We start from the raw sequence: 19193 nt of genomic DNA, 5'->3' as shown, positions 1-19193 counted from the left end.
TCACGTGACTATCTGGTGGCATCCAACCGCAGCTGCAGCACTGCTGAACGTTGTCCTGAAGTAGTTGAGGATGCCCCGGACAGCGTGGAGCCGCGAGAAGGCTCCGTACTTGTTCATCCCCCCGCAGGTGTTGAGGAAGTCCTCGTACTCCAGGTCGTACACGGCGATGCCAAAGCGCAAGGCCGGGTGGAGGGTCTTCACGGCGCACAGCTGCCGAGGGAAAGGAAGCACCTGAAAACCAGTCCTCAGGCGAAACGTTCGCAAACTTTTGTTGTTGGTAGGGGATATCGTGCGTCAGCATCATTTACAGACATAGCAAAGGAAGGAGGCAGGAAATGTTAGTATTTTTAAGGCGAAAACCTTTAATGCGCCATCGTTGTCGACAGAAGGTTGTCAGCAGAGGTGTCACGCTTTTCGGTTGGTCGAAATGGTCATGACGTCCGAGTGCACGGCATCTAAGTAATGAGGTCACCCACGGGTGCCTGACGCCCCCTTTTGGAGCAGACGACAACTAATAAAATAGTTGCCGTCCACTCCGACAGGGAGCGTAAGGCGTCCGTGGGTGACCACAATACATATCTCATTCCTGCGAACAGAGCCATGATACGAAGCAGAGAGAGAGTATTGCCAAAGAAGCCGTCAAAGTGTGTAGTTGTAACGTGTAGTCAAAATGGGTAGTCAAATAAAGCACTAGTACAGCAGTCTCGCAGTCAATGTGAAACAGTGCTCCCGGAAAGGCTTTCGCCTTGCAGCACATTGAAAAACCAAAGTTCCCCCTGAATTTTTTCCAGGGGTTTGACTAAAGGAGGAAATTGTTCGAAGAATCATTAGAGGTAGGAGATTCTTTTCAACACAGAATTTCATGACGTTGCAATCCGTATGTATGTAGTGTGTTGCAGTGTTACAACAGCTCAGCTCATGCCGCGATAATCAGTTCGTTTCCCTCAGTTCCTTTGTTACTTTGCATGAGTCAGTCATCATTTATTCGTGCTTTCTCGTTGTATTCTGTCAGATATTTTGTTTTTGTACCACCCTGCTAAAATTTAAAATAGAGGATAGCGGTATCTATAATCTAAAAAATTAAAATTAAGTTCCCAAACACAGATTGCATCCGGATTTCAGCCAGATTCAATGTCCTTGTACTTCCTTGAAAACTGCCACCTATCTAAAGAAATTGCTGGATAAGTTCTTTCTCTAACAAAACTCAGCTAGAATAGTGATCCTCATCAACCAGACTACGCCCACTGCAGGACAAAGGCCTCTCCCATATCGCGGATATATCGGAATAGTAATATTTACGTATTCTTTTTCTGTTGTGCTAGAAAAGCTAAACCTATGGAAAACATTCGACAAAAGAAACATGTGAAATACAAAAACAACCAACGTAGTTATTGAAGCCCAAAAAAGAATATCAAATGTTGTGACCACTAAAGAGCTTTTAAATTAAAAAAACATAATCAACTGCCTTGTGATATCAGAGTAATGAAAAATACGAAAAAGTAGAGGAAACAAAAATAAGTGACACGTAACAGCACTTTCTAGACAACGTCCTCCACGGAAGTAACAGACACAGAGGTAACAAAATTCGGAAGTGCAAACTAAACGGCAGTTCAAAGACCCAGGATATAAAGGCAAATGTTCCCGAAAATAAATCCACCTGCGCTAAAAATACTTTCCGTGTTCGCAGCAGGGTGCCCAGATGTTCTGTCCAGATGTTTTGTATATGTGCACTGTCCACATCGCCATTTTTATCTGTCTTAAGATATCTTTGCTCACTGTTCTACGCGAAGAGCATTCGAAGTTTCATCAATGAAAAACAATTACACTGTGCCGACTCTTCCTCTCCCTTTCTTTCACCACCATTCTTCACTCACAAACGCAGACTGCCTCTTTTGCATTTTTTTAAAGCCCCAAAATTACACATTATCCCGCCATGTCTTTCTTCGCATACTGTACATTGTTCCATCAAAGCCGATATTCTCCTCCCGTTTCGGAGAATGCACAATGATATTAAAAAGGCAACTGCGACAATGTTCTATTCCCTGGGCCCTGCAATTTTGCAACAAAGTCATTTCTATCGCTGTCTGGAAGCTAAACACTTTCTCTTCATGATCGACAACGCACGTACCATAGGAATAAGATGTGCTTAACAGGCGTTGAGTACATTTCACAAGAGCTAAGAGCAATCTCACCTTGTTGCAGAGGCCTACTTCGTTGTCGTAGGCGAACAGCACGTTGTCCGTGCTATGGACAGCCAGGATGGCATCGAACGCCTGACTGTAGCTCCGCTGAAGGTATCCTGAGTTCTTGCAAATCTGGGACATTGCGAGAACACCAAAAAAAATCGCTTACAATTCATCTTCCCAATGTAAATCGTTGAATCTCTCATATGAACACGGCAGTAATGTCGGTTTATTTACACATTTCACAAATGTATAAACGCATGGATGCCTGAGTCACGGCTAAACCGCAGTCCGCCTTTAAATGTGACTCAGTGAACCTTTCCTTTTTGACAACAACAGTTTAAGACACGCGAGGGGGAAAAATGGAGTCAATACTTTAACTAAAACTTTCTCAGACAAACCCGTCTTCCGCATCGGGAAAAGCATCCCCACAACAAACATAATAAAGATTGGACGGAGTTTTCCTCTATGCTTTTAGGGTTGAGAGCTTCCTATAAACATTTGCTTTGCTTTGCCAGGCAGCAAGCCTCAAAAAGAGGCGACTGCCTGTTTCCGCGACCACAGACGTGTGCATTGTTAGATGAGACAAAAAATTTCAGTTAAGAACGATGTTACAGCACTGTCTATAGATTCGATTCGGCGTGCTGTCGTTTTGAAGGCCAAGAGATGTATAAGGACGCGTCATAATCACCAGTGTCCCGCTGTATGTGACGCTGCTTTAATGCGAATTATTATTTTTGCTTCACGTCTGCAGGATGTATATCACGAGAGCAATAAAATCACTTCACGCATGGCGCATACTGCCTCCTTAAGACAAATACACTCTAAGAAGAGAGAGACTAAAAGGGGGCGAACGGTTAGTCGTTCCGGCGACTGATTCTTCACAGCCATTACTCCTCTTCGGGACTAACTGCAAAGGGTCTACCTGTTCGTCCCCAAGGTATAAGAGCTGCAAATGTTAGTCCCCAGGAGCACGCGTTTAAAGAAAAAATGCAAGCGAAGTGTGATTTCCAGCATAATTTATGGCGGGATAGATTCCGAAAGCACTTAATTATCATACATAATAACAACAAAGGACACAGAAATATACATGGCAATATTAGGATTCAAACCCACTACCTTTGGATTGGGAACCGAGCGCGGATATGACCAAGGCCCCACAGCAGACGATTCGCAGCAGAAAATATAAGTCTTATATACGAAGCACACACATTTCTTGGGTTCACCGCTCTGTTTTATCGAACGTATTGCTGTTTAGAGCAATGTATGGTGATTTTGCTGTCATGTTTTTGCAACAAGCTACGGTAAGTTTTAAAGCGTATGCACAATGGCGTAAATTGCGTTTTTGGCAAAACAAAAGTGTCACACCACATATACCCTGCATGCGTCCGGTATTTCACAACCACAAATCGTTGTTTTCATTTTTTTTTTGTCGATAAATTGGTCTTACTGGTATCAACTGGCACGTGCACATTAGGGGCTGTTGAAAAGCAATGTAGAAGGCCGTGGTTAACTCAGTTTTCTGTTACCTGCGGTCAGCGACGACGGGGAATGGAATGTTTGCCACTCATCGTTTCGCTAAGTGTCGCCGAAACTTACACAGCATCACATAAGTTTGAAAACAAACTACAGCGAAATCAAACTACGTACACTTGCTTAACGCTAGCCCTTACAACTCCCATTCGACACGTATTGAAGCTAGTGATACTTGTTTGTGCAGTTTCTCAGTTGCCGGTCGCTTTGGTTCCACGAAGCCTTTTCCACCGCAAAACAGTCAATCTGCTTCGGCCCGGACAATGGCGGTGCTCTCACTGGCTTTAGACGGCATCCTTCGCTTCGAAAAATTGAGTACTATTGCAGTCGAGATCTTCTCATGCGATTTTCGTGTGCTGCTATGATGCAGTTCGTCCCTTTGTTAATCTCCTTCTCAGCAGTTATTCCGTTGAGTTTGCACACGGCACACATTTCTGGCCAGAGTAGTGCCGTGTGCAAATTTAGGGAATAACGGCAGTTTTGAGGACTAATGTTGCCACTGCTCCCCCCGAGGCTGGTTTTTTTTTTTCGGAGTGTCGAAGTCCACTGGGAGGGTTATATATGCAAAAAAATTTAACTCAGTAACACCTCCCTAGATGCATGACTATTAATTAAGTGTTCCCTTTTACAGCTCCCCGCTGTGCACATAGAGACGACAACACCCCACAGTTGCTTCCGGACCCAAAGGGCGCCAGAATTGCGGCTCACCTCGGAAAACCTGCCGAAGGAAGGGGCGCTCGTGTTGTGCACGCAGCCCGCAAGGAAGTCGGCGTTCCCTGGAACGGGCGTCGTCCAGCGGCCTTTTATGGTCACCGAGAGCGCCCAGATCATTGGCTGTCCCCGCGCTGACAACTTGCTAAAGGTGTCAACCGCCATGGTCTGGACGAAAGCGTGGATAAGTTGCGGCTGCGCGTTTCTGAGCAGTCTTGCGTTACTTGCGTATCGATACTCTCGGTTTAATTTCACTGTTCATTGCACTGCATCCAAAAAGTCAGCCGGCTCTCGGAACTAGCAGTAGTACCCTACCGAATGTTTCCATAAGGCGAGCCCCATATTAAGCCGAAAGCCTTTAATGGCTCATACTGTCGTCCGTGAACAGCGTGTCACACGTGCCTAACTCGGGAACTAAAAAAGATAGAAAAAAGTCAATGGTTACTTCAGATGGAGGAGGAAAAAGTGAACCTAGAAGCCAAGTTTGATGACTGTAGATTAATTAGGTAAATAATTATAGCCAAAAAATGTCGAAATTGCGCCGAAATAGCGCGGACGTCGATATAGCCACGGGAACTATGTGACGTCACATATACCGGAAGTCGCCACGGCACAGTGTCCTCGGCTTTCGCCTCTCACCACTTAAGTTGCCAAAATGTTCTCGCAATTTTTTCCATATATGATATATATGAAAATTGGATTATACAGAGGCAGTATGGAGCGTATGGAGTCGGTATAGACTTTATGGAAAGCGCGTATGGAAACTTACGGTCTCTTTATCACGTCATGCACTTGTTAAGGAAGTTATATGCATATATAATGGAATGTTTATGGACTCCATACAAAATATGTAGAGATTGTCATATATTTTTCCACACCACATGGACTCCAAATTCCCATAATTGCATACGAGCGACTCGTATGGAACGTTTAGGTAGGGCAGACTGAATGCTCTAACCAAGGGAAAACAATTGAGGGATGCTATGAGTCGCGGGGCCCTCTATGCAGTATTTTTTCGTTCGCCAAAGTAAATAATTGCTACATACCAATTACCTAACATTTCAATTATTTCTTTCAGAAACAAAGTGTAAATTCAGAAGTTGTAGGAAGTCTCGGAACACAACTGGTTGAAATCTTTGCACCTATATAGCGTTTGCGTGAAGTAGTTTTTTTGCCAGCCTGAAAAGATAACTGGCAGAATAAAAAAAGCTTCCACGTGACACCGGTGGTACTTCAGCGTCACAATACGGGTCTCAGGAAAAGCATTACGCTTTACTGTGGAGTCCTCTTCCCGGTGGGGCGCTGCGTCTGCACTGGATGAGGGATAAGAACCAGCAGCATATCACGTGGTAGCTTTCTTTTGAAGGTGCACTAAAGTTGATTCTGAGCTCGTCTTTTTACCGCACGAGCTCGATCTACACGCTCCAAGCATTCTTATAAGCTTCAAATTATGTCATGTGTGGTCGATTTTCATATTATATCGAATTAAACGTCCCAGCTCCCGCCATTTTTCTTTAACTCACCTCCGAAAGTAGGAGGCGTCAACCAACGCGTGGAGTGCCTTTCAGCCAGTTGCGCAGGTGGAAGAAATTATACGGATCCCTCCGCTACGACGTCCCTCATATCCATAATCGCTTTAGGAACCCCATAAACCAAACCTCAACCAAAATATTTCCTCGAGGGTATCCACCAAGATATACTGTGATGGCTTCAGCAATGATTAAGGTTTGGTTTTATAAAGTTTAACATCCCAAAGCGACGAAGGCTGTGAGGGACGCCATAGTGGGGGGCTACGGATAATCTCGACCACCTAGGGTTATTTAACATGCGCTGGCATCGCACAACGCATGGACCTCTAGGATTTCGCCCCCATCGAAATGCGACCGCCATGGCCGGGATCGAACCCGCGTCTTACGGGTCAGCAGTCGAGCACCACAACCGCTATGCCACAGCGGTGGCCGATCAACGATTAAACGCTAAGCAAATATAACGTGACTGCCATGCACTGGGTTCTCACCAGGTCGTGCTGGTAACTGATTTGTAGCCCTGTCGGTCTGACGAGTGCTGTAGGGGGCATCACGCGACAATCCGGGAGGGTGTTGTCGCCGTAGAAATAATGACCTTGGGCGATGAACAGGTCTGGTTTGTAAAAGTTCCTGCGTTTGTATAACGAGTGTTTAAGCTCACCATTGCCCAGGGCTCGCCCACGTTACAAACATTGTGTCGAAAGTGCCCAGGGCTTCAGTATAAAAGTTATAAGCAGTTAACGTTTCATTTTACCAGCCGGTACTGATGCGGAAAATGTGGAAAGTCCCAAAAGAGAGACCTAAGCCTATGCTTAGTGAGAAACCTAAGTGACCTAAGAGCGACCTAAACCTATGTTTAATGCAGGCTTTGCATTACCGCACAATCGCGCGGTTTAGCCACCCGCTCGAGAACAGTGGGCTGACGTACTGTGGCAACATTCGAATTAAAACGGACACTCCGCAAGTAGTGTGTCCTCCACTGCGTAGCAGTCAACATGTCATTGTTAAAGACTGTCTATAAGGCGAGCTTTCTGCATTCCAAAGTTTGTGACCAGTCTTGAGAAACACCGCTACATTTTGATGCCGGTTCTGGCACGAGGCGTCGGTACCAGGCGAATGCATGCGCACTTCGACTGACCTCAGAGAAAGTACTGCTACAGAAACGTCCACCTGAATCTGACAGTCATAAAGAGAATACTGACTGACTAGACACATTTTAATTCGCCATTGTCAAATCAAAAGGCAAGTAGACTTGTCACGCGTAGTTGGGCTTTAATGTCGCATCGCCGGTCACCTGTCGTGTCTTTTAGGAACAGGAGCTCTTAAGTAAAATGTAAGTTATGTAAGTCGTTGAAGTTCATATCATGAGTGCTATTTAAGCAACTTAGGTTGGTCCACAACCCAAGCGTTACAATCACGGCGCATCTCTACGGAATTCCTCTCTGTGAGCGCTTGTATATACGACTGCCTTTAGCCCCTTTACTATTATTTTCATTATTGGTTTTACTAAGCCGAAAATGTTAGTACTGAAACATAAAGCCTCGGTGCGACAACGCGTATAATTACTGACCTGAGGTAAATGGTTGAATTATCCAGAAGGATGCGGAGAAAGTATAAATTCCATCGCCAAATTACTGCCGTTGTACTCGGCATTCAGCGCTGCTTGTTATTTGGCATCAGATGAGCGCGATGTCTCAGCACAAAGTAGTATCTGGTTTTCTATTTGCCTAAATATATGTCATAACACGCGCAGTGTCTTTCGGACATGCCAGTCATAAAATTCTCCATGGGATTTGTGCTGCAAAGTAATAATACTCAGCCTAAGTCCGTCCACTGCAAGAAAAAGTTCTCTCCCATATTTCTCCACTTAGCCCTGTCGTGTGCCAGCTGTGGACACCTTATCCCTTTTTTCTAACCCTCCCCTATGCGCTCCATTTCTCTTCGAATCTAGCCCGTTACGCTTAACGGTCATCGGTTACCTTGCCTTCGCATTACATGCCCTGTCCCTGCCCATTTCTTCTTGATTTCGATTAGGATGTCGCTAACTCCCGTTTGCTGCCTGACCCATTCTGCGTTCTTCCGGCCCCTTAACGTTACACCTACCAATTTTATTTCCATAGCTCTCTGAGCTGCCCTAATAATAATTCCCTCTTTCGCTACCCTTCGTGTTTCCACGAACTATAATCATATTTTTTCTTCTTGGGGCACTTGTAAACCTATATTCGTGATCTCAGAGAACCAGCCAAATTCACTCCACCTCATTCTGATACACTTATTTCATTATTGTGGTCCAGATCTGCGGTCACTGTATGCAAAACACGGAACTTTAAGCGGTCCAGAATACGAGGTCTGTTCACTATCACGCCTCGAAGAGCAGTGAGCGGTTGAATAACGGTACGAAATCGTACTAGGCTCAGCATTCATGAAAGCCGGCGTTAGTCATAGCTAGTTGCCTGTAGCCTATGTTTCCAACGATTGTTTCGCAACAAGTACAAAGAAAACAGTCGCATGGCTGCTTACGTAAATTTGTCGTCGTAGAAGTGGGTCCAGGTGTCATCAAAAATTATTCCGGCGAAGAAAATATAAGACGGGTTGCCCTGCTGCCTTTGCTTCTCGGCATGCGTGTCGAGGGCCTGAAAAATTCGTTGTCAATGTCAGCTGATCGATCACTGGAGTCGCATGCACAAGCGTTGGGATAGCTTAGTCATGGCATGGGATAGGTTAGTCATGGCAAGTCAGTCATTAATCAGTCATGACTAGTTAGTCATCAATAAGTGATGACTAGTTAGCCATTAATCAGTCATGACTAGCTAGTCATGGCTGGTTAGTCATGAATAGTTAGTGAATAACCAGTGGTGACTAGTTAGTCATGGCTAGTTATCAGTCAGTCGTTAATAGTTTGTCATGACTGGTTAGCCATGACTGGTTAGTCATGACTAGTTAGTCATTAACCAGCCATCACTAGTTAGTCATTAACCAATCACGACTATTTAGTGATGACTAATTAGCCATGGCTCATAGACGACTGATTAGTCATGACTAGCCAATCCAAGTCACAGTGGCAGCCAAAGTTTCGTGGAATATCTCGCGCACTTTAGATCGTCAAAGTGCCCCCTGAATTCTTCTCTTCCGGCCTACGAACCGCACACTGACATCGCAGCCTGACACATGTGCCCGCTCCGTTTCTCCTCTACACACTTATGGGCCTACGCTGGATGCAGTGTGTGCGATGTGTAGAAAGGCGAAAAGTATGTCGCCGTGGTAATTACCTTCAAGACCTGCAGGGCTAGCTCCACGTCAACCTGCCGAGCATTCCTCGTGGCCGTGTCCAAGATGCCGAAGTGGAAGATGTTCTTGCTCCAGAAGGGCTCCAGCAGCGAAGAATTGGTCGTATTCAGCTGCCGTGCCAGGCTGAACACCTTGCTGCATCATGGCGGTAACCACTAGGTGTGGATGGTATACTGCTCCTCGCACGTGCATCAGTGAAATTATTAAGGCGAAAACCTTTAATGGCTCATACTGTCGTCCGCTAACAAAGCGTGTCACACACGTTTAACTCGGGAACTAAAAACGATAGAAGAAAACCAATGGTTGCTTCAGATAGAGGAGGAAAAAATGAACCTAGAGGCCAAGTTTGATGACTGCAGAGCAATTAATTAGTTATAGGCAAAAATTTCTAAATGGCGCAGAAATAGCGCGGACGTCTATATAGCCACGGGAACGATGTGACGTCACATCCACCGGAAGTCGTCATGGCATACTGAAAAATGTCAAATAAAAGTCGGAAAAACGTCGGATTTGTGTCAAATTAGATGGGAAAATGTGTAGTTAAGCGTAATTAACACTTAAGATCGCAGAAAGATGTATAACTTGGGTATCGATATAGCCACGGGAACGGTGTGACGTCACATCCACTGGAAGTCGTCGCGGAATAGTGTCCTCGGCTTTCGCCTCTAAACACTTTAGTCGACAAAGTGTCCTGGCAATTTTTTTAAGTTCGAAGGGAAGTTACTGTGAGCCTAATGGAGGTAGGAGTGCGATGAGACCACTGATTCCAGCCTCAACTAACCATAAGCGACACTGTACTTTCAGATATCTGCAGCCGCTTTCCCATGCCGCGAATTTTTTTTTTTTTATCACGTCAGACGGTCCGCCTGTAAAAAATTCTCTCACTAAATTGTTTGTACCGTGCATAAGCCTGGGAAAGCAAATGTCCACCACTGAATACCGCTACTTATACATACCTAAATTTCGGGCGTCAGTCCACGCTTTCAATAACATCAAATGCAATCCGCAATCTTTAGTACATTCCCAACCGCATTTTTGCTGCTATTTTTTCTCTTCAGACTGGACACAGTTCTCTTTTCGCGTTTTATTTCGCAGTTCCGATATCTCTTTGTCTTACCCGAATTCAGCGTTTTCTTTTTCTGCTCCGACTTTCCATTTTTTTCTTCGATTTCTCCTAGAGAACTTTGTCGAACGCGATACTGCTCCTTCATTTGTGGCGAGTGATATTGTCCCCTCCCTCTTCGCCTGCACATGTAGCACCCTCACCAGATGGCCATCAAAATTACGAGGAACAAATACCACGAGAAATTCATCCATAGCGCCACACTGTGATTCTTGCTGATCAACTTCTTGGGCTCGGCGGGGTGAAATTGAAAAAAAAAATAAATCCGCCGGCTCCCAGCTTTCTTCATTTTCCCTCTCCTACTTTCTCTCGCCCACCCTCATCTTACCTGAATGTGGAGAGGGTTATTTCTCTCTCTCCATTCTTCTTCGTGCCAATCTGCACGATTTCTAAAAAGTCTACATGACGTCATGTGGAGTCCGTAAATTAACCAACGTCCTTCCATATAGTCCATACCGGCTCTATAGGCACCATACTGACCCCACAAAATTCATATCGAAACGTATGGAATTGTGAAACTGGTCATATGGAAACTGTCAGTACGGACTGAGATTTCGTACGCCAACGCCGGGCACTTTTACGATAATTACGCAATAATAACAGAAACAGTAGCGATGCAGGCAAATCGCCAAGACGGCCGGTAATTCGCTCCCGATAATTTTTTTTTCTTTGCTTTCCCTGGTATCGATGCATTGAATAACATGCGAGGTTAATCTATTGCTCCGGTCTGATTCGACATCTACGAAATGTGGACGCGAAGGACCAGAAAGTAACAAAAGCAATGACTGGTTGTCAGCGTTACACGTGTGCATAAAGACCAAAGATTCATCGGACACTGAAGAGCTTCACAGCGTAGGAAGTAAAGGAGGATAACGTCTGATGAACTAATGGTTTAATGAGGGCCTCGAATCTGGCAGTTCTGATGCCATAGGTAGGATAAGAGGGTTCTTGCACAGCTTCCGCCCTCCCTGTCCGGCAAAGTTCCTACGTCCGCCGCTATGAACGGGGGTGGCGCTTGTACCCCCCGAAGTAGACGATTGGATAGGCGTCGCCTCAGCTCAGTACAGTAAAGAAAAGGTCGCCTTAGCTCAGTTGGTAAAACACCGGTCGCGAAATTCAGAGGCCGTAGGTTGGGATCCCACCGGCGGCATGTGGTTTCTCTGTGTTTATTAATATCGTGCTGATGAAAAGCTACAAGTTAACAGAATAAATTCAGGGGGCACTTTGGCTCTCTAAAGTGCTGCAAGGCGAAAGCGTTTCCTGGCGCACTGTTTGTTTTTATTTACTTTTTTACTTGTCATACTTTGTTTTGTTTTATGTTTTTGCTCCATTTCTTATTGTTATTGTTTTTATCTTTATTTTCACGTCTCTTCATTTTGTTTTTATTTTTATTTATTTTCTTATTTTTATTTTTATTTTCCTTTTCTTGAGTTTATTCCTCTTATTTTATTTATGAAACCCATGCATCACTAGATGCGCCTTTATTCATGCTGGAACGTTCAGCCTTCGTGGCGGAGTGGTAGCGTCTCCGCTTCAAATGCCAATGGCCCTGGTTCGGTTCCCACCCTCGGCGCAGTTTCTATTAAGCAGTGACGCCGAAAGGCGGACAAATCTGCCGACGCGTCTGTCGACACGGCTGCCGACGCGTCTGTCGACACTCCTGCTGACGCGTCTGTCGACACGGCTGCCGGCGCGTCTGTCGACACGGCTGCCGACGCGTCTGCTAACGACAGTATGAGGCATTAAAGGCTTTCGCCTTAAAAATGACAACCCCTATGCTCCTTGGTTTCGGTGACTTCTGTCATGTCTGACACAGGACAAGGTATGCGACACAAATGAAAAACTTTCGATTATTTTTATCCAGCCGAGATGATGAGGAAAGGCAATTATCAGCATTAGTGGTGAATAGTCGCATGAACTAACGATTCGTCACCTGCTTTGGTCACGGCTGTTTGAATACAGGATGGAGCACGGTTACAAACTTCTCGCTTAAGGGCACAGGGCAGGCGCTATGACTCCCATGTATACATAGATATATATTTAAGACTCTTTTCTCAGGAATTGCATACAGCTCATTGTGGTCCATATGTATCAGCAGCGCGAACACAACCCAGGAAGAAGAAGAAGATAGTACAGAGCGCTGATACGCGCTGCTGATGCATATGGATCGCAACCAACTAGCCTGGCAGATGGTGTTATTGTGGTCTGTTCTGTTTTACTACCCGTTTCCTTGATTTTAACTGCAGCAAAATTATTGAATAGTATTCGATATTTCATTTGGCGATTTTTAACTGAAATGTTAAATTTTTTGCTGGCTGCAGAAAACAAAACTCTCCTAGAAAAAAGCGTAGAGGTTAGCCGTCTACCCTTCTACCTCCGTAGTTTTGAAACCCGGCCTAAGGTAAAGCCGGAAAAAAAGATCAGCTTTTTAACTTTTCTTGTTTTTCTAACAATGGGTCAGATGTAAACAAAATGAAATATTTGAGGTTAAAGACAAAAGCACACAAAACACAAGTTCCTATCAAGAAATACCTCAAGCAAGTAATTCAGCCTGCCTTTAATACTAGTGTCGAAGTGAGTTCTCAGCTCATACTGAGCACGTGAATATGACAAACGTACTCAGTGAAGGCACTTTTCTGAAAGCACAAAAAGAACAAAATATCTAGATGTCTCAATCTTCATCCCTGGGATGAAGCGAAACTGGAAGATCTACCACAGTGCGAGCGAGTAGTCTAATTTCGATGGTTCAAGATGGCTGTCACTTACTCATAGGCGAAGCCAATTCCGAAGGCCGTGGTGTTGTACTGGGCATAGGATGCAATAAAGATGCGCAGGTCATTGCCCCACTGCTGAGGGGGCGCGGCCAGTGGGTTGCGGTTATCCTTCTCGACAGAGTCGAAGAAGATGTATTCGCAGAGGCCATCTGGTGGGAACATCTGCCCGAAGCTGGTCTTGGAGCCCATGGTGCAGACCAAGGGCTGCTCGTCGATGACTGCGCCAGTCGGTGAACATAACCATTGTCATCTTGCTGCTTTGTGTTAGCCCAGCCCATCAGGGTGCAATACGACTATAGCGAGTACTTGTGGTGCGAAGCTTTGTGGCGACTAAACTACATTTCCTAGAGGACGTACAAAAAATTTTCAAGGGCGCCTAATGCGTTGTCAATGCGATAGCATTAGAACGTATTGATGCTTTTACCTGAAGTGACGTCACTTTCGATCTGGTGACTTGACTTCCCTCCAGCCAATAGGAATTATCTATTCTGGTGACGTCATTTCTCTCCAGCCAATGGGATTATTTGGTCTGGTTACGTCCCTTTCTTCCAACTAATGGAAATTAGCTTCTCTGGTGACGTCACTTCGCTCCAGCCAATCAAGCGAATTTTATGAACGAAGACACATCTTTCTCCCGATGATGCAACTGTTTCTGTCGTATCAATAAAGCGATTGAATAATTTGGGATCCATAGAGAACCGAAATTAAGCACCAGATACAGGTCCATGTGCAAGCGTTACCTTAACATACTAAACAAAGCCGCTCCCACGTTTCCTGAAGTCGGAAGACCGCAGACAGCTGCGGACAGACCGTAGTGGTGATTTGGTTGTCGTCAGCTGTCGTTTTATATTTACATCATTTCTCTGTTCTATAGTCACAGAGCGCCAACCATCCAAAGCGACCTTACTAGCTTCAAATGCTTCTGGCAACCTACTCGCTCATAGCGTTACTTTGTCGAGAAAAAAAGCACCACGTGAATTATTTTTTTTTTCCGCTCGCATAGTTTCAGCCACTGAGCGCCAGGAATCAGTCATCATCAGGGGGATCCCTGAATATTATTTTTCACTGGCGCAAGGGCCACCTGCTGAAAGAGAAACTAAATTGTGTTTCGTGTTGAACAAAGTAACTAAATGAAGTCGCTGCTTTTAGCAATGTACACAGGGACTGGCGTACGTTGTCAAAAGTTCAAAAATGGTAGAAGGAGGAACGGGAAAGGTGCAGCCAACATGCGTTCTTGTCCTGCAGCCTAATAGTACTGCTCTATTTTACCCCGGGCATGGCGGCTACGGGCACTCATCTATCGAAGTTGCGTCCTCCGCCGTTACGAACAGACATACAGACCGACAGACAGTGTTTTTGAGCAAGTTACGCCATCGACTCTCAAATTTCGACTTCGCAGAGGACCTAAGATTACTTCGATTTTTACGGAAACAAGGTTAAAAGGAAGCCTCTGTAATACGCTTTTTCGTAGGAAAGACCAAAGCGTCACTTCTAATAAACCAGGTGTTTGGATAAAGAGAGTTGTAATACAAACAACCCTTAGTATACGATTGCGTGGGTGGACTGCCGCCGCATCACCGACTGACCTGCCCTAGGCGACCGGGTCGACGCTGTCGGCGTGATGGTGGTGTCAGTCGTCGTCTTCGTAGTAATGGTAGTGGTAGTGGTATGAGTCGCCGCCGTCACCGTCAAAGAAGGGCGGCCCGGCACCCGCACAACGGGTTACAGGGACGGCAGCGGGGGCACCCCCGTGTCGTCCGGAACCACGCTTTCGGTGCCGAAGCCAAACTCTGTGCCTGGTGCATGGGGCGCAGTTGTTTAGTTAGTCACGTGTGCACTGACCACTATACACGCGAGTACCTCCGCAGTCACGTGGTACTGACCCAATATACACGTGATTTAAAACGCCCGGGTTCTCCTGGCCAGTAGCGGTGCGGTGCAGTTCGGCATGCTACGTCTCCATATGGTATTGCACGATACAGTAGATTGCAGTACCTTATGTTGTGGTATAGCACTGCTTGCTAGGTATGGTAAACTATAAACATAAAGGAGTTAACAGGGAGTAAGCTGTCCTCAAGCGCAGTCCCTTTTATAAAAGGGAGTGCGTTTTGTGCTTAGAGTGAAGCATGGTATTTAGTCCCCATTTATGACGTCACGAGGGCTATGAGGAATGAAAGGGTGAGAGGCGCGGAAGCGCGAAGCACAAGAAGAGAGATGAGGTGACGGATGGAAAGGGCAGTAACGCATTTCGGGCAGTGCTGCGACAAGACACTGCTTACCGAATACCAGAAGCATCAGCACGATGATGGCTGCAAGGGCAATGATGGCGACTAAGCAGCACGTTATAAGCATGGTTGCGGCCATTCGGCGCTTCCTGCGGGAGGGGAAACAGTAAATAATGTAACAGGGTGACTGATAACAAGCACACTAGAAGAATGGAGGGTTTCGATGAGGGTAATTACGTTCCCTGAGCATTACAGCTAGCAAACTTCCTGTTTCATCACCTGGCTAATCTCACTACCGCTTAAACATGGCTGGGCCGATGATTTTTGATAATCACAAAGCGCACGTGGGAGGGAACAGCCGGCAGGATGCCTGCCAACGTTTCGACAAGATGTCGAAACCTTGGCAAGCATCTTGAGGCTTTCCCTGCCCTTGTTCACTTCGTGATTGCTGTTTAAACGGGTATTTTGACTCGCAGGCATCTCCTAATGCAATCTAAATGTAATACACACCCAGCTCATATATTGAAGAATTGCATTGTTTTTAAAATTAAAATAAAGCAAGAGGAAAAATTGATTTCGAACATGCGGATTCGAGCTGCTGTCTTAGGCGTCCAGGAACCTTGCTGTAATCGATTTCGGCACACAACTACGAGAATGAACTCTTTTTTAGTTGTGCCCTCAGCTCTTATAAAATTACTATTTGCCGCTAAGTGGTGCTGCTTAACTGCAACCTCTGAGGCTGTATCGCCGAGAGAACGTAATCATGTTTGCAGGGGTCGAAGTCTAACGCGTCAGCCCGAGGAGAGTGGAGAACCAGACATCACGCAACGAGAAGTTGCAGAAGGCTGCTTCATAGTGCCCAAAAGACTAAAAATCAATATGTAGACTCAAGTACAGATGGCAAGAAACATGTCTAGAACAACCTAGCTGTGTGTTCCTCATCTCCCGAAGCCGCTGCAACCACGGAGGTAAAAATGACGATGAAATCGTAAGAGTTGAACTGCACATGCATTTTTAACCAGATACCGCTAGATATCGCAAGTTCAGCCCAGAACATGCCCAGAACGTGTTCTAAGCAAGCGTTTTGCCCTCTTTACTTCAGGGTGCTGGCGCTCATTGGATCCCGATGCTGCTCAACGACCACAGAGTAAGGCTCTCAGCTCTCGCATATTTTCAGGCGTATCCTCGAACTTGCGTTTGAACGTTTGAAGTGTTACGGGAACCACTGGGCTCTGAAAAGTCAAAGATAGACGAGTATTTGACCAGCAAGGCTTCTAAGGCATCACGCTCGACACTGTTCAGAGACTTGCTGATCATCCGACGCAGCTGTGAGTCAGTGGCTGGAGTAGCAGCTACTGCGTCTGGTGCGTCAGCAACCAAAGCCACCGAAACAGGGACATCTTGATTACACGTGGCGATCTTCATGTGAACTGGTAAAACAACTGGTTGCGAAGAACAGTTGATGGCCCACAACTGGGTCTTGCCCTGGAACACTGACACCAGGCAATGTGGAACCAGAATGAGTTTCTTAGCACAGTTAGAATAGAGAGGCGCCACTGTGGCATCGAAGGTATCGGCACGGCTGGGGCATGAAACTGGGACGCACTTGATAGAAAGCGGGGGCACACTGGTATCCTCGGATACACAAAACACATCTTGTCAAGCCGACGTATCTTCGAAGAGTCCAGATGGAAGGGAACCATCAACGCAGAGTTCCCCAGAGCGACAGTCAACAGTTGCGCCACACATTCGTAAAAAGTCAATACCTAAGATAACGTCATGCGTACATCTCGGAAGCACTGCAAACTCCGCTGTAAAAACGGCTCCGCCGAGGTACACCACAACACTGCATATCCCCAAGGGGCACAACAACTCAGCGCCGGCGCCATGAAAATTAACACTGCGGTCCCAAAGAAACATAACTTTGCGGCCTAACTGGTTCTTGAATGACAAACTCATAATTGAGACAGTTGCACCCGTATCCACTAACGCCATTGTGGGCACACCATCTACAAGCACATGAACTGTGTTCTTCAGCATAACAATTGAGGGAGGAATTTCTAAACGCAGCGCACAGTCTCCAGCGGCCTCACCTCCCGCGGCCGCGCTGACTAGTTTCCCGGCGAAGGCGATGGGGAACGTCGCCGGGGTGACGAAGAACGGCGCACAGAAGAGGAAGGGGGTGGTGAGAAACTTCGGTCGGAGACGGGAGAGTGGCTGCGTTGTCCGTCGGGCAGAGGATAGTCGCTCGAGGTCAAGGGCCGTTGCCAAGGAGGGTCGTACGAATTGTTGACCGGCGGAGGAGGATGGACGGGCCGCTCGTATCGAGGTGGTGGACGGCGGCGGTAATAGCGAGCATGTGCCCCTCGATGCCGCAGCGGCGGCACACGGGAGCGGTGCGACGAAGAGCTTGTTCTCTTGAAGACTCTGACGAGGCGGGAAGCACTGAATACCCACGCGCGTCCTCAGGCCTTCTGGCTGGGCGCCAGAAGAAGGGTGCAGGCGGTCTTGAACGATGTTCATAATCTGGATCGTAGTTCAATTCGAAGTCCGCCGAGCGTGGGTAGGAGTGATAGGGATGACTGGGTCCACCGAACCTGGACGTGTGTGCAGTGTTCAGCCCAGGCATCGAGGCGACTACTAATGGAGAACTTTGATAAACGGGAACTTCAGACGGCACAGAAGGTGGACACCGTGCATGGGGCTCGAATCTCAGAAGTTCCTCGCGAACGATCTGGCGGATCGTCGTTGAGAGATCCGTAAAACGCTCTTCGACGCTGGCCACAGTTGGAACGTTAGCCAGCCGCCCAAATTTAGGCGTAATACGACGAGTCTTCAACGTCTCGAATGTGCGGACGTGCCGAATGACGTCTGAGACGGCCCCCAAGTCATCTTTGGTGATTAGAAAATTTATACATCTGCAATTTCCTTCAGAAGATGTCCTACTTTATCATCCTCGGTTATATTAGCGTTCGTTGTTTTGCATAACTTAAGTATTTCTTCTATGTAGGTCGTGCAAGTTTCGCCCCTTAACTGAGCCCTGTGTGCCAGCGTTTGTTCGGCCCGCTTGCGGCGCGCGAGGCAATCGCCAAAACACTGTCGCAGTTCGGTTACGAAGCGGTCCCAGGTGGTGAAGGAGTCCTCGTGGTTCTCAAACCACACCAAAGCTGTATGGGTCAGAAAGAAGACCACGTTGGCAAGCTGAGTGGCGGCGTCCCAGCGGTTATAGGGGCTCACCCTTTTGTAATGGGTCAGCCATTCCTCCACGTCCTCGCCTGCTGCTCCGGCGAAACTGCGAGGCTCCCGATAGTGCTGCGTTGAACCGGTCGCTGTGGCCACACGCTGGTCCGAAACTTGGATCGCAGCGTCACTTCGTGCTGCGGATGGCTCTTCGGGAGACTGCATGGTTTCGGTTAGCGGTTCCAGGCCGGCAAGGCGACGACGCCGGCGGGGCTGCTCCTGTTGTTGCTGCGCCGTTTTGTTGCTGAGATCGTTACCCGGTGCCTCCACCAAGATGTTACGGCTATAATCTTTACACCCGGGGTGTTCTAGCTGGTTCAACAGGCCAGCGGCGAGAGGTTCGATCGGCGAGCGGGAATCAGCGTCCAGCGGGGCACAACACTCTCAACCTCTTCTTCTTTTGTTCTCCGGCCTTGCCCTTCCTGCGTTTCTCCAAGCCCGTAACAATATATTGGGTAATGAATACTTCCCTTAGCCAGCCTCAGCAATCTACAATGGCTTAGCCTTGCCAAAAAATGCTGCGCTGCTACTGTATTGATTCCTTTTTATTCATACGGTTCTCGCGTGTGCACTACAGGGATGCTTAAGCA

General features: G+C 46.8%; 1 pseudogene; it reads right to left on the bottom strand.

The window, feature by feature from the left end:
• Positions 1-15495, bottom strand: LOC149348648 (uncharacterized; annotated as a pseudogene).
• Between the last annotated feature and the right edge of the window lie 3698 nt (positions 15496-19193).

The sequence above is a fragment of the Amblyomma mixtum genome, chromosome 4 (genome assembly GCF_055824585.1).
Source record: "Amblyomma mixtum isolate Tamu chromosome 4, ASM5582458v1, whole genome shotgun sequence".
Classification (NCBI taxonomy): Eukaryota; Metazoa; Arthropoda; class Arachnida; order Ixodida; family Ixodidae; genus Amblyomma; species Amblyomma mixtum.
Note: the sequence above shows the minus strand (reverse complement) of the source record. Positions and strands in the feature narration are given on the sequence as shown.